This window comes from Bos grunniens, chromosome 21 (assembly GCF_055505025.1).
Source record: "Bos grunniens cultivar Pamir isolate PY7600 chromosome 21, Bosgru_T2T1.0, whole genome shotgun sequence".
Classification (NCBI taxonomy): domain Eukaryota; kingdom Metazoa; phylum Chordata; class Mammalia; order Artiodactyla; family Bovidae; genus Bos; species Bos grunniens.
The window spans coordinates 31,674,984-31,687,049 of NC_141185.1; the positions used below are offsets into that span (position 1 = coordinate 31,674,984).

The following is a 12,066-nucleotide window of genomic DNA, read 5'->3' on the forward strand; positions in this document are numbered from 1 at the left end:
GTGAAAAAGTTGGCTTAAAGCTCAACATTTAGAAAATGAAGATCATGGCATCTGGTCCCATCACTTCATGGCATATAGATGGGCAAACAGTGGAAACAGTGTCAGACTTTATTTTGGGGGGCTCCAAAATCACTGCAGATGGTGACTGCAGCCATGAAATTAAAAGACACTTACTCCTTGGAAGAAAAGTTATGACCAACCTAGATAGCATATTCAAAAACAGAGATATTACTTTGCCAACAAAGGTCCATCTAGTCAAGGCTATGATGTTTCCAGTGGTCCTATATGGATCTGAGAGTTGTATTGTGAAGAAAGCTCAGTGCCGAAGATTGATGCTTTTGAACTGTGGTGTTGGAGAAGACTCTTGAGAGTCCCTTGGACTGCAAGAAGACCCAACCAGTCCATTCTGAAGGAGATCAGTCCTGGGTGTATATTGGAGGGACTGATGCTGAAGCTGAAACTCCAATGCTTTGGCCACCTCATGCGAAGAGTTGACTCATTGGAAAAGACTCTGAGGCTCGGAGGGATTGGGGGCAGGAGGAGAAGAGGACGACAGAGGATGAGATGGCTGGATGGCATCACTGACTTGATGGACATGAGTTTGAGTGTACTGTGGGAGTTGGTGATGGACAGGGAGGCCTGGCGTGCTGTGATTCATGGGGTCACAAAGAATTGGACACAACTGAGCGACTGAACTGAACTGAACTGAAACAACAAAGATGAATTATCACACATCATCATAACACATAAAGTAAAAATGCAAATGTTTGAAAAATTATTGACAGTTACCAAAATGTGCAACAGAGATATAAAGTGAGCAGATACTGCTGAAAAAATGCTATTAATAGTCTTGTTTAATGTATGGTGTCCCAAACTTTCAATTTGTAAAAAATGCAATACCTGCAAAGTACAATAAAGTGAAGCACAAATAAAACAAGGTATATGCATTCATAGCATTTACATTGTATTAGGTATTATAATCTAGAAATGAGTTAATATATACCGGACGATGTGTGTAAGTTATATGAAAATACAATGTTTTAAATAAAGGACTTTAACATCTCATTTTAATATTTTCCAGAGTCCTGAAACAAATCTCCTGGATACATAAGGATGACAGTAAGTGTTGAGAATTTCTATAATTCTTTCTTAAAAGTTTGGTAGAATTCACCTGTGAACCATTGGGGCCTAATATATTTTTGTTTCTAAAGATACTAAGTTTTTTCATAGATAGAGTCCTATTCAGATTATCTGTTTCCTTATGTGTGAGTTTTGGAACATTGTATCATTGAACAAATTGATACATTTCATTGCTTTGCTATTGCTAAGTCGCTTCAGTCGTGTCCGACTCTGTGCAACCCCATGGACTGCAGCCTACCAGGCTCTTCCATCCATGGGGTTTTCCAGGCAACAGTACTGCAGTGGGGTGCCATTGCCTTGTGGGTATAGAGTTTTTCATAGAATTTGCTATTATCCTTCTAATGTTTATGGAATCTGTAGTGGTGTTTCTTCTTTTATTACGAATATTAGTAATTTGTACAGAGAAGGCAATGGCAACCCACTCCAGTACTCTTGCCTGGAAAATCCCATGGACAGAGGAGCCTGGTAGGCTGCTGTCTATGGGGTCGCATAGAGTCGGACACGACTGAGCGACTTCACTTTCACTTTTCATTTTTCACGCATTGGAGAAGGAAATGGCAACCCACTCCAGTGTTCTTGCCTGGAGAATCCCAGGGAGGGCAGAGCCTGGTGGTCTGTCGTCTATGGGTTCGCACAGGGTCGGACACGACTGAAGCGCCTTAGCAGCAGTAGCAGTAGTAATTTTTACCCTCTATCTCTTTTTTTTTTTTCTTAGTTAACTTGATAGAGCCTTATTTCTTTATTGATGTTTTCAAGGGACCAGCTTTTGGTTTCATTGATTTCCTCCACTGCTTTCCTGTTTTCAGCTTCAATGACTGTCGCCTCTAATTTTTACTATTTCTTTTCTTCTATTTACTTTGGATTTATTTTTTTTTCTTTTACTTTCTAGTTTTCTAAGGTAGAAAGTTAGATTACTGATTTTAGATATTTCTTATTCTTTAATACATACTTTCAATGGTATAAAATTTTCTTTCTGCACTACTTTCACTGCATCCTGCAAATTTTGATGTCTGTTTTCATTTGGTTTATGATATATAGTATTTTTAAGAAAATCTCTTGTGATTTCTCTTTTTGACCCATACGTTGTTTGAAGTGTATGTTTTAATTTCCAAGTATTTGGAGATTTTCCAAGCTATCTTCAATGTTTAGTTTAATTCTATTGTACTCTGAGAACAAACATTATACAATTTCTTTTTTTTTTAAGTTTTTTTTTTTTTTTTTAATGTGGGCCATTGTTAAAGTACTTATTGCAGTTGTTACAATAGTGATTATGTTTTATGGCTTGACTTTCTAGCCTTGAGGCATGTGGTATCTTAGCTCCCTGACCAGGGATCAAACCCATGTCCCCTGCATTGAAAGGCAGAGTCTTAACCACTGTACCATTAGGGAAGTCCCTGATTTCTATTATTTTAAATAAGTAAGAGTTGCTTGTATATTTTTGAGATTAGTTGTTTGTCAGTTGCTTCATTTGCTATTATTTTCTCCCATTCTGAAGGCTGCCTTTCACCTTGCTAATAGTTTCCTTTGTTGTGCAGAAGCTTTTGAGTTTAATTAGGTCCCATTTGTTTATTTTTGCTTTTATTTCCAATATTCTGGGAGGTGGGTCATAGAGGATCCTGCTGTGATGTATGTCAGAGAGTGTTTTGCCTATGTTCTCCTCTAGGAGTTTTATAGTTTCTGGTCTTATGTTTAGATCTTTAATCCATTTTGAGTTTATTTTTGTGTAAGGTGTTAGAAAATGTTCTAGTTTCATTCTTTTACAAGTGGTTGACCAGATTTCCCAGCACCACTTGTTAAAGAGATTGTCTTTAATCCATTGTATATTCTTGCCTCCTTTGTCAAAGATAAGGTGTCCATATGTGCGTGGATTTATCTCTGGGCTTTCTATTTTGTTCCATTGATCTATATTTCTGTCTTTGTGCCAGTACCATACTGTCTTGATAACTGTGGCTTTGTAATAGAGTCTGAAGTCAGGTAGGTTGGTTCCTCCAGTTCCATTCTTCTTTCTCAAGATAGCTTTGGCTATTTGAGGTTTTTTGTATTTCCATACAAATTGTGAAATTATTTGTGAAATAATTTCTAGCTCTGTGAAAAATACCTTTGGTAGCTTGATAGGGATTGCATTGAATCTATAAATTGCTTTCGGTAGTATACTCATTTTCAAAAATATACAAGCAACTCCTACAGCTCAATTCCAGAAAAATAAATGACCCAATCAAAAAATGGGCCAAAGAACTAAATAGACATTTCTCCAAAGAAGACATACAGATGGCTAACAAACACATGAAAAGATGCTCAACATCACTCATTATCAGAGAAATGCAAATCAAAACCACTATGAGATACCATTTCATGCCAGTCAGAATGGCTGCAATCCAAAAGTCTACAAGCAATAAATGCTGGAGAGCGTGTGGAGAAAAGGGAACTCTCTTACACTGTTGGTGGGAATGCAAACTAGTACAGCCACTATGGAGAACAGTGTGGAGAGTCCTTAAAAAACTGGAAATAGAACTGCCTTATGATCCAGCAATCCCACTGCTGGGCATACACACTGAGGAAACCAGAAGGGAAAGAGACACATGTACCCCAATGTTCATCGCAGCACTGTTTATAATAGCCAGGACATGGAAGCAACCTAGATGCCCATCAGCAGATGAATGGATAAGAAAGCTATGGTACATATACACAATGGAGTATTACTCAGCCATTAAAAAGAATACATTTGAATCAGTTCTGATGAGATGGATAAAACTGGAACCTATTATACAGAGTGAAGTAAGCCAGAAAGAAAAACACCAATACAGTATACTAACACATATATATGGAATTTAGAAAGATGGTAACAATAACCCTGTGTACGAGACAGCAAAAGAGACACCGATGTATAGATCAGTCTTATGGACTCTGTGGGAGAGGGAGAGGGTGGGGAGATTTGGGAGAATAGCATTGAAACATGTATAATATCATGTATGAAACGAGTCGCCAGTCCAGGTTCGATGCACAGTACTGGATGCTTGGGGCTGGTGCACTGGGACGACCCAGAAGGAGGGGAGGGGAGGGAGGAAGGAGGAGGGTTCAGGATGGGGAACGCGGGTATACCTGTGGTGGATTCATTTCGATATTTGGCAAAACTAATACAATATTGTAAAGTTTAAAAATAAAATAAAATTTAAAAAAATAAATAAATAAATAAGTAAGGCCTGCCTGTGGCCCAGGATGTCCCATGTGAGCTTGAGAAGAATGTATATTCTGTTACTGTTGGATGAAATACTCTATAGATGTCCACTATATCCAGTCAACTAGTGATATTGTTGAGCTTAACTATGACTTTATTGATTTTTCTGCCTTCTGACTCTGTCCATTTCTGACAGAAGTGTGTTGAAATCTCCAACTCTAATAGAGGATTCATTTGTGTTTCCTTGTAATTTTATTAATTTTTATCTTAATGTTTTGATGCTTTGTTGTTAGTTGTGTACACATTAAGTATTATTATGTCTTCTTGGAGAACTGACCTCTTTATCATTATGCAATGCCACTCTTTACCCCTGATAACTTTCCTTGGTGTGAAGCCTGCTCAGTCTAAAATTAATATAACTGTTCCACTGTCTTTTAATTAGTGTTAATATGGTATATCTCTCTTCATATGTTTACTTTTAATTTACAGAAGTATTTATAGTTAAAGTGGGTTTCTTGTAGATAACACAAAGTTGGGTCTTGTTTTTAATCCACTCTGACAATCTCTTTTAATTGGTGCATTAAGCTGGTGATATTCAAAGGATTTCTATATATTGCAATTAATATTTCCCATATTTATTTTTATTTTTTATTTGTTGCTTTTCTTCTTTATATTTTTGCCTTCTACTTTTATTCTTCCTTTGTGGTTGTATCTGAGCAATTTATATGTTTCTGTTTTTCTCTCCTTTCTTAAAACATTAGTTGTTGTACTTCCCAGCCCACCTCCACTTTTGGTGGTCTCTGCTGCTGCTGCTGCTGCTGCTAAGTCGATTCAGTCGTGTCCAACTCTGTGCGACCCCACAGATGGCAGCCCACCAGGCTCCCCCATCCCTGGGATTCTCCAGGCAAGAACACTGGAGTGGGTTGCCGTTTCCTTCTCCAATGCATGAAAGTGAAAAGTGAAAGTGAAGTCGCTCAGTCGTGTCAGACTCTCTAGAGGATTCATAATGTATATTTTCAATTAATATCTCCTACTTTCTAAAATTCATAGCACTTTATGGGTAAGAACCTTAAAATAACAAAAAAATTCTAATACCCCCTTTCCAGGACTTGTATTACTTTATTCATTTCACTTATACATAAGCATATAGGTATCTATAAGCATATATATATATATTCAGATGTATTATGCTATTATATTTTGAACAAAATTTTATCAGTTAGACCAAGTAAGAATATTTTTTTAAAAAGGTATATTTAATCTTCATTTATTCTGAGAATTCTCTGGTGGTCCAATGGTTCGGACTCAGCATTTTTACTGCCAGGACCTGGGTTTGATAAAGCGGTGCAGCAGGTCAAAAAAAAAAAAAACAAAAACCCACTTTATTCCATGTTTGATGCTCTTCCTTACTTTACATAGATCAGGTTTCTGACTCATCATTTTCTTTCTCTCTAAAAATTTCCTTTTCTGTTTCATACAAGGCAGATCTACTGGTAACAAATTACTTTTTTATTTTTCTGAGAAAGTCTTTATGCATCACTTATTCCTTTTTGTTTCACTTATGTCTCAAAATAGCACAGTTTATTCATCCATTCATCTATGGAAGACTGACTGTCTTGGTTGCTTTCAAATTTTGGTAATTATGAATAAAGCTGCTGTAAACATCCATGTACAGGTTTTGGGGGTAAAAATATATTTTCAGTTTATGTGGGTAAATACAAAGGAGTGCAATTGCTGAATCATATAGTAAGAAAACGTTAAGTTTATAAGAAATTGCCAACCTGTCTTCCAAAGTAGCAGTGTCATTTTCATTCTCATCAGCAATGAATGGGAGTTCTTGTTGCTCACATCCTCACCAGCATACAATGTAGTCAGTGTTCTGGATTTTTGCCATTCTAATACATGTGTAGTGGTATCTCATTGTTGTTTTAACTTACAATTCCTAATGTAGTGTTGAATACCTCTTCATATGATTTCTTGCCATCCTTATATCTTCTGAGGTGAGGTATATTTTCAAGCTTTTTGCCCATTTTTAAAAATTCAGTTGTTCTTTTTCTTATTGTTGAGTTTTTAGCATTCTTTGTATATTTTGGATAGCAGTCTTTTATCAGATGCTTCATTTGCAACTATTTTGTCTCAGTCTGGTTTTCTTCTCATTTTCTTGATGTAATGCTTTACTTACAATGCATATTCTAAAACTTTGCCTAAAGTTATGTAGTAAATATAATTTTATACGATTTAATTTTGGATAAATAATCATTACAATCTATAAAGTACTCTCATAGAATTAGATTTTATTTATTTTATTTTTATGTATTCATGCATCAATTATAGGGTAAGTGCAACATAAATTATATTTACAGTGTTTTCTTTAATCCTGAAAACTTAAATATTTCAAGTTCAAGGAGTTAGAATTGCTAAGTATACAAATTATAGTGGCTATTAAATTCATAATTAAACAGAAATAAACATAATTTAAATTTATTTTACAATAAAAAATTATCATTTGAAGTAAGAGGAGAAAGCTTTTGGATCATAAATAGACATATATTTCATAACTGTCAAACCTTCTTTTCCACAGATAATTATTTCCACACTCACCAAAACTTATCAATGTTTCCAGTGAATTGTATTAGATAAGCAGGAGTTTCAGTCTTTATCTTGCTCACCTTCTAAAGGCACCAAGTTTCAGAGAACTAAAAGGAAAGATACTAGATGAAGAAAGGAAGAATCCATATTAGATCATCATAACTCATGGAAACTTGTCTATATTGACAAAACTGTGTAACAGAATATTAACCCAATTTATATACTTAAAACAGCATTGTGAAATGAAAGGGAAACTTTTAATCAAGGATTATACTCAGAATTATGATTAGAAATACAATGTAACTTCCATGCAAGTTCTGGAGTAATAAAATTATAGTTGTTCCCACAAGTATTATTGGCATATCATAAAATGCACATCTTGATATCTCTTTGAAAAGGTGAAAATCCCCTGATAATATGTTAGCAGTGAATAAGTGCAGTCAACCCTTAAGGAATTAAGATAGATGAGAAAAATATAAGAATAGATCTCTTGAGCCCAGCTGAGAAACTAAATTCATTTACTGAGTGCAAGAAGCTTATAGGAATAAGCAAAGCAATCTGAAAAGCAGAATAAAGAATCTGGACACATAAAAGTCAAGATGACACAGAAATTCTCTGAGCTATGAAATAAATTTTCCACACATTCTGTCATTGATGGGTACAAAGGATTCCATTTGAAGAACTATACTAGCTTGTTTATATTGATGGTGTCAAAGTTAGTTTTCTGTAGGGAGTCTTATCAACAATGATGAGAAAGAAGGTGAATCTGTTTATTAAAAAAATAACTACACTGAATGTGCACAAAGATAGTCTCCTACATTTTGGGGATATGTAACCATTACAAGTAAAATGTATATATGCTATGTAAACATACAATCACCACATATGAAGAGCTCATACCTTATGTATACATGTATGCACATACACAGTATTACTTCCTACTGTCTGGAAAATGTATTTCTGTTTTCTTCAGTAATCTATCATATAAAAATGGTATGCGGTATTGGAATCCAGGACTAAGACTATGGAGTCAAATAGATCAGGAGTGTAATGAAAAGTGAAAAAATATTCAAACAGACCATCCAGTGAGTTATTCTCTGCCACTGAGTAAATAAGAGGTAAGCAAAGAGTTTTGTATGTGAGGAAGTTTGAAGATTGATTTTTCTGTGGAAAAATCACCCTATCCTCAGCAATTACTTAATAATATTCAATATAGTAATGTTCTGAATTTGTCCATCAGACAACTACTTAGAAAGGCAGTTAAGTCCAATAGTAACAGAGCAGTACCCCAAGTTGGGATCCCTTTACTTGTGAAAATTATACAAGTCCAGAGATATTCTTTGAAATGTAATTTACTCATAAATATTTTAAAAGACTGGATTCCTGTGTGACCTAAGTGAAAATTCAAAAGCATCTCACATTGCATAATTCACATGTTCTTTAAAATGTGGATTTAAATTGATGTTTTCTAAATTGACCTATTGAGTTGTATTTTCAATCTGAGACTGATTTTTGTGTATAGAAATACAATTTAAAGTGGCAATCTATTCAGTCAAAAAAATAATAATAATAGGAACATTTTTGCAGAGAGTTATCACACCTTTTCTTTGTGTCTAAATGTTCATGAAAATTAAAGAAATAATTTAGTATGCTAAATATTCTGCTACATAATCTTCATTTTGTTTCCAAACTCTGTTGAGTTTTCTAATTATGTGTGACAGACCCTTGCAGCACTCTAGTGGTCATGGGACTTTTTCTTTTGAATATAGAAAAAGCTCAGTGATAGTTTCTTGACTCAAATAGTATGAAATGCTTTGTGAAGGGAGCCTGTGACTATAATTTTGTTCATAATGATGATGATTATTAATATTAGACTCTGTCTTATTTCTAGAGTTTATAATAAATAAATACTTCTAACAACTTAGATCACTTCAGTTTTCAGAATAGCATCAAGTTATTCTGAAAGGACAGATCAGCATCAACACATTTATGAAAAGTTTAGTAATGTGGGATTTGGCTTTAAACCCTCTGGTGTCTGTTTGTCTTTGTGTCATAGTCATGGAGTCCTGTATTTTTCTATTTGTTTTCACTTCGCCTAAAAGCCAGTCTGGTGAACTAAGAATTGAGAACCCTTCCTTGTCCTTTTCAGAATATTTTATAAGAATAGAGTCAATTCTTGAACATCAGTGTAACTGAAGTCAACATTTTATGTTTATATTAATACATATTTGGCAATAAGGAGTTCATGATCTGAACCACAGTCAGCTCCTGGTCTTGTTTTTGTTGACTGTATAGAGCTTCTCCATCTTTGGCTGCAAAGAATATAATCAATCTGATTTCGGTGTTGACCATCTGGTGATGTCCATGTGTAGAGTCTTCTCTGGTGTTGTTGAAAGAGGGTGTTTGCAAAATCACTGCAGATGGTGACTTCAGCCATGAAATTAAAAGACGTTTACTCCTTGGAAGAAAAGTTATGACCAACCTAGATTGCATATTGAAAAGCAGAGATGTTACTTTGCTAACAAAGGTCCATCTAGTCAAGGCTATGGTTTTTCCAGTGTCATGTATGGATGTGAGAGTTGGACTGTGAAGAAGGCTGAGCACCAAAGAATTGAGCTTTTGAACTGTGCTGTTGGAGAAGACTCTGAGAGTCCCTTGGACTGCAAGGAGATCCAACCTGTCCATTCTGAAGGAGATCAGTCCTGGTTGTTCTTTGGAAGGAATGATGCTAAAGCTGAAACTCCAGCACTTTACCCACCTCATGCGAAGAGTTGACTCATTGGAAAAGACTCTGATGCTGGGAGGGATTGGGGGCAGGAGGAGAAGGGGACGAGAGAGGATGAGATGGCTGGATGGCATCATGACTCAATGGACGTGAGTCTGAGTGAACTCTGGGAGTTAGTGATGGACAGGGAGGCCTGGCGTGCTGCAATTCATGGGATCGCAAAGAGTCAGACACGACTGAGCGACTGAACTGAACTGAACTGAATACATATTTGAATCTCTAAATAAGATGCTTTCTTAAATTTTTCATGCCCCCATATAAGACTCTCCCATCAGGTTCTTTTTAAAATTCTCTCAGGCCAAATGCTTCTCTGTTGTAATAACCCTAGAATACTATGTTCTTCTTAATGGGCAGATGATCTTGAATTATGCCTGAACTTGTTAGCTCAGAGCTTGGCTGCCCTAGGTTGTAAGTTTAATTTCAGATTTTTGTACCACCTGATCTGTCCTTTCTTCAACTGTTAAGTAGAGAGTTATAACTGATTCTATTCTGAGACAGGTCCCTCAATTCCAAAATAATTGGGGGCTGGATTAACTTAACTCATCATTCTTATCTACCCAGATTTCTGTCATAATTCCCGAGTCTCCTACCTAGAATTTAAAGCCGTCCAGCTAGTTTCTGAGTATAAATTTTGAAGAAGCTGACCATTTGCTAAACAGCATTTCGCATGACCGTGTGAAATATCTGCCCTTGAAATGGCTGCCATTTTGTACCAACTATGCTATTAGTAGGCTTTCACAGTCCTAGCTGTCTGGATCTTCTGTGAATCTCGCCTTTCTTCCTCTCAAATAATAATTGGAGGTCTCTCATGGATTGTAGGTGGATTCTTTATCTGCTAAGCCACTGGGGAAGTGCCTGAAAGTCTCTAGGAACTGCTAGCTACTGGATGTTCTAGTTCCTCCACTTTGAAAAGCAGGCATTATAGGCTTCCGTGATGGCTCAGATGGTAAAGAATCTGCCTACAATGCAGGAGACCCAGGTCCATCCCCGGGTCGAGAAAATCTCCTGGAGAAGGGAATGGCGACCCACTTCAGTATTCTTGCCTGAAGAACATGGACAGAGGAGCCTTTGTGGGATTCACAAAGAGTCGGACATGACTAAGTGACTAACACTTTCACTTTCAGCTCAGTTCAGTTTAGTCCCTCAATCGTGTCCAACTCTTTGCGATCCCATGAATCGCAGCATGCCAGGCCTCCCTGTCCATCACTAACTCCCAGAGTTCACTCAGACTCATGTTCATCGAGTCAGTGATGCCATCCAGCCATCTCATCCTCTGTCGTCCCCTTCTCCTCCTGCCCCCAATCCCTCCCAGCATCAGAGTCTTTTCCAATGAGTCAACTCTTCACATGAGGTGGCCAAAGTACTGGAGTTTCAGCTTTAGCATCATTCCTTCCAAAGAAATCCCAGGGCTGATCTCCTTCAGAATGGACAGGTTGGATCTCCTTGCAGTCCAAGGGACTCTTAAGAGTCTTCTCCAACACCACAGTTCAAAAGCATCAATTCTTCGGCACTCAGCCTTCTTCACAGTCCAACTCTCACATCCATACACGACCACAGGAAAAACCATAGCCTTGACTAGACGAACCTTTGTTGGCAAAGTGATGTCTCTGCTTTTGAATATGCAATCTAGGTTGGTCATAACTTTCCTTCCAAGGAGTAAGCATCTTTTAATTTCATGGCTGCAGTCACCAACTGTAGTGATTTTGGAGCCCCCCAAAATAAAGTCTGACACTGTTTCCCCATCTATTTCCCATGAAGTGATGGGACCGGATGCCATGATCTTCATTTTCTAAATGTTGAGCTTTAAGCCAACTTTTTCACTCTCCTCTTTCACTTTCATCAAGAGGCTTTTGAGTTCCTCTTCACTTTCTGCCATAAGGGTGGTGTCATCTGCATATCTGAGGTTATTGATATTTCTCCCTGCAATCTTGATTCCAGCTTGTGTTTCTTCCAGACCAGCATTTCTCATGATGTACTCTGCATAGAAGTTAAATAAGCAGGGTGACAATATACAGCCTTGATGTACTCCTTTTTCTATTTGGAACCAGTCTGTTGTTCCATGTCCAGTTCTAACTGTTGATTCCTGACCTGCATACAGATTTCTCAAGAGGCAGGTCAGGTGGTCTGGTATTCCCATCTCTTTCAGAATTTTCCACAGTCTATTGTGATCCACACAGTCAAATGCTTTGGCATAGTCAATAAAGCAGAAATAGATGTTTTTCTGGAACTTTCTTGATTTTTCGATGATCCATCAGATGTTGGCAATTTGGTCTCTGGTTCCTCTGCCTTTTCTAAAACCAGCTTGAACATCAAGACGTTCACGGTTCACATATTGCTGAAGCCTGGCTTGGAGAATTTTGAGCATTACTTTACTAGC

The 12,066-nt window shown here is 36.9% G+C and overlaps 1 long non-coding RNA gene across 1 annotated transcript in view; it reads left to right on the plus strand.

The window, feature by feature from the left end:
- The first annotated feature begins 1,079 nt into the window (after positions 1–1,079).
- Positions 1,080–12,066, plus strand: part of LOC147349335 (uncharacterized) — a 47,638-nt gene continuing 36,651 nt past the window's right edge. The window contains exon 1 of the long non-coding RNA XR_015150198.1: positions 1,080–1,119. This is a non-coding gene — a long non-coding RNA (uncharacterized LOC147349335). The remainder of the gene's footprint in view (positions 1,120–12,066) is intronic.